Source organism: Apium graveolens, chromosome 1, assembly GCF_009905375.1.
Source record: "Apium graveolens cultivar Ventura chromosome 1, ASM990537v1, whole genome shotgun sequence".
NCBI classification, from domain to species: domain Eukaryota; kingdom Viridiplantae; phylum Streptophyta; class Magnoliopsida; order Apiales; family Apiaceae; genus Apium; species Apium graveolens.
The window spans coordinates 39,626,758-39,631,033 of NC_133647.1; positions in this window are offsets into that span (position 1 = coordinate 39,626,758).

Consider the following 4,276-nt stretch of genomic DNA (forward strand, 5'->3'; position numbering starts at 1 on the left):
TTCTCTATTCTGGTAATTTTGACTATGGTAACACCATTCTTCAATTCATAATTGCTATAAGAACAGATGCATTAGGAGTAATAGAGTATACTAGATTTCTTCAACTAATTTTTAATTTTTTATGCCCTAATGTTGAATTTGATAATGATGAATTGCTTCCTGTATTTCAAATTTTTGAGAAAGCTATTACAGATCATATCAAAAGTGATGAAAAGAATAAGTTTTCAGGACTTCCCTTCCTGCCTCAGGAGGTCAGGTAATTTTTATTGAGAAATAGACATACTCCTTCACAAGTGCCTGTAAATCCTGATGCTAACACCTCTGTTAAATTTCCTGATGATGTGGAACGAGACACTACCCATCTTGTTTCTAACCCAAGCATTCCTTCTACCAAATAGAACTCCAATCCAGCTCCTAAATTAGCCTCCTCTAATGTCTCCCAAAAGACATCAGTTGTACTCAAGAAAAGGCTGGTTAAGAAATCTGTTTAATCTAAACAGATAGCTCAGCAGGCCTCACTGAGTGAGAGTGAGAAGAAAGAAGAATGTTTTCCAGTTTGAAAAAGAAGGCTGATCATGCAAGATGATTCTTACTCTGATGATCAGATGCCCATTGGGCCAAGGATGAAGACAAAGAAATCAACAGTTGCAATTCCTGATGACTCTGTTGACACAACTGGAACCAACGAGCCAACTACTGATGCTAGTGCTCTGATCAAAAAGTTTCCAGTGAACAAAGAAACTGCTGAACTCATGAAAACTGACAAGAGCACGTTGAAAAGAAAAGCTGAAGATGTGGTTAGGTACACCAGAAAGAAAAAAGACTCAGTCCCCTGTTATGTATGTTAGTCCACAAGAACCTAAGTCTCAAAGGGATTTAGAAACTGAGAAACATTTAGTCACACAAGAATCATCCTCTCAAAGGGAAGATGTAGACAAAGAGGCTGCACAAATAATTGTTGATTTTGCTCAAGGTGATCTTCTTGCTGACTCTGAACAACTGCTATAAGAAAAGAAGGCTCATCAGGATATATTGTTAAATGTGGATGAAGTTATTAATGATCTAATGTTTGAGGATAGTACACAAGAACCTTCAGCCCTTCTTGCTGAAGTAGCTCATATTCCTCAGGCCCCACAAGAACCATCAGTTCAAAGTAATGATGCTGGCCTAGTTCATTCTCCTGACAAATCAAATCTTGATGCTACGACAAATCCTGATGTTGATCAACTATCCATTCAAGCAGCTTCTACTGATGATTCATTGCTGCTCACTAGCTTGTCAAATCATCCTGATATATTATTTGTTCCTCCACTATCATCACTGCCACTTGAGGACTCACCTTCAGGTATTGCTTATTTTCCTATACTGTTCTCAATGTTCGTATGAATATAAATAGTCTCTTATTTGAGGTTACCTCTATTTATATAACAAGCATACTACTCCTCTCAGCCATCTCTTATTTCCTTGCAAAATGTGTGATTGTGCTTTTCTGTGAGACTGTGTGAAAATACTATGTGAGAAAATTAAATTTTGAGTGGCAGTCTTCTGTACTGGCAAAAGGAGAGGTAGTTTTGAGAAAAGAATTTTATAAGTTTTTCTTTGCTTATAAACTTTCTTATGTGAGAAACATATTACTCTTCAAAGTAATATATTGTGTGGGAAGTGATGAGATCACTTGAAAAGAAAAGAGAGTTTTAGGTGATACTTTTTTTTATATTTCAGGATCTCATCAGAAATAGATAATTATTGCTAAGGATCCTCTTAAAGGCAAAGTAATTCTGCCGAGCTCTGCAAATTCTTCTGAGGATCTGTCTTGCTCTGATTCTGATGAAGATAGTGATCCTGATGATCCTTACACAGCTCAACTTAAGATTGCTATTGATGCATCTAAGAAGTCCAATGTTGGTTCTTCTTCGTATTTTTATGCTGATGCTGAGCATTTTCGAAAGACTAAATGGGATTTTGCATCGACATATGCGTATACTTCTATCTCCTCAACTGTTGGTATACAATATATTCCCAGGGCATATGATGGACTTCAAAACCCTGACCTTAAATTGCATCTCAAGGCTTCTACCATCTCTGTGAAAGGAATTCTCTCTAAACTTGCTGATATGAAGACATCTCGTGCTACTTTACAGAACAAGATTGATGCCTTTATGATAAATCCACTTACTTCAGCTGAACTTATAAGTGTGATCAAGGCTTTTAAAGTCGTGGTTCAATCTCAACAAAGCATGTATACTCAATTTTCTTCCTTGGAAGATAAAGTGTCTTCAATGGCTGATAAACTGGATGCTATGTTTTCTCTTCTTTCAAATACTGATGCCAAAAAGGGGGAGAAGATAGCTGTCACAAAATGTACACCTGACTCTATTTAGTTGAAATATAAAGATACTGATGATGATGGTGATAAGGATCCAGTTGCAAATGTTCAAATTTCTCATGTTTCTCAACAACCTCAACATTCTAAAAGATCTGGTTCTTCAGGACAAGGGAAGTCTACTGGTGCTCATGAAGTTAAGCACAAGACTGGTGCTGATGCTCCTGAAAATGGCGATGTTACGATCTCTAACATAGCAGATGCTAAAGGATTATTCTTTCCTTACAGACACAAGGAAACAAGTGAAGAGATTGTTCTATACTACAAGGATAAGAGGTTTAAGCGAAAGAATTCTAGAAGTGCTCTTAGGTTGATAACTGAAGACCTGATCTAACAACTAAAGAAGCAGTTATGCAACAGAAGGAGCTAATGGCTCAAATTGAAGCTGAAGCAAAAACTTCTAAAGGAAGAGGAAAAAGAGGTGGAAGAGCCACAAGAGCCAGAGGAAGAGGAAGAATTTCTAATTCAAGTCAAGGTTCTTCAATTGATTCTGCATTTTGAATGTTCTATTCAGGGAAGGTTTTGTTCTTGTACAAGGAAATGATATAAAAGAAGAAGCTGAGGATACTGAAGAAATGATTGTCCAAAGAAAGAAGAAATCAACCGTTGACATTGCTCATGTTGATATAACTAATGCAAATATGTCTCTTGTAGCAGACAAAAATCCCGAGGTAAAAGCAGATCCTGATGTTGTGAATCTGATAGCTGATTTTGACACTGATGAAAAGGTGATCAAAGTATTTAATGAATCAACTCTTGATGAACAAGAAAAAATTGACAGAAGGAAAGCTGATCGAGCACGCAGTGACAAAGAGAGAGCTGTGGCAGAAAACAAGAGGAAAGATTCATGATTTATCTACAGGGTATGCTCCTCTCAGCAAGAAGGATAAAAGATGGAAAGATGTTTATACATTTAGTTATCCTAAGGAATTCAAGCATAATGAATTTGTGTCAGCAGGACTTAGGGATTCTATTTCAGAATAAGAGGATATTGATAAATCCATCAGGAAGCCTTCTTCGGTAGAACATAATGAATAGCTAAAACTTATCAAAACCCCTACTAGAGGAGGTATTGGTCATCCTGGAATGGAAACTCTAAGGCCACTGGACACAGATATTCTGACTGAAAATCTTGGTGAGAGAATTACTCCTTCACATCTTGAGAAAGTTGAAGCTGTAAAGATTATTTATAGGAAGATAAATATTGGTGATGTTAGAGAAGAGATTCTGTACTTCTTGAGAGATGGTAAGATGAAAATCTTTATATCGCATCAACTCTTGACGAAAACTGTGACCGAGTTAAAATATGTTCACTATCTTCTTAGAGTTGAGGACAATGTCACCAGAACCAAGCTGAATATGAGCACCGCCTATCATCCTCAGACATATGGCCAAAGTGAAAGAACAATCCAGACCATAGAAGATATGTTAAGGGTTTGTGCTTTGGATTTTAACGGAAACTGGGATGAACATTTACCTTTAATTGACTTCTCGTATAACAATAGCTATCATGCCAGCATTGGAATGCCACCTTACGAAGCTTTGTATGGACGCAAGTGTAGATCACCATTGTATTGGGATGAAGTAGGAGAGAAGAAAGTGTTAGGTCCTAAGCTGGTTCAGTAGACCAAAGATGCAGTGGCATTGATTCGGAAAATGTTAGAAGCAGCCCAGGATAGACAGAGAAAGAATGCAGATTTACATCGAAAATATATGAACTTTGAAGTAGGATCGTTGGTATTATTAAAAGTATTGCCTTGGAAAGGGTTAGTTTGATTTGGTCAGAAAGGTAAGCTCAGCCCAAGGTACATAGGACAATTTGAAGTTTTGAAGAAAATAGGGAAAGTCGCTTACGAAATAGCGTTGCCGGAGCAGTTGCAGCATATTCATAAT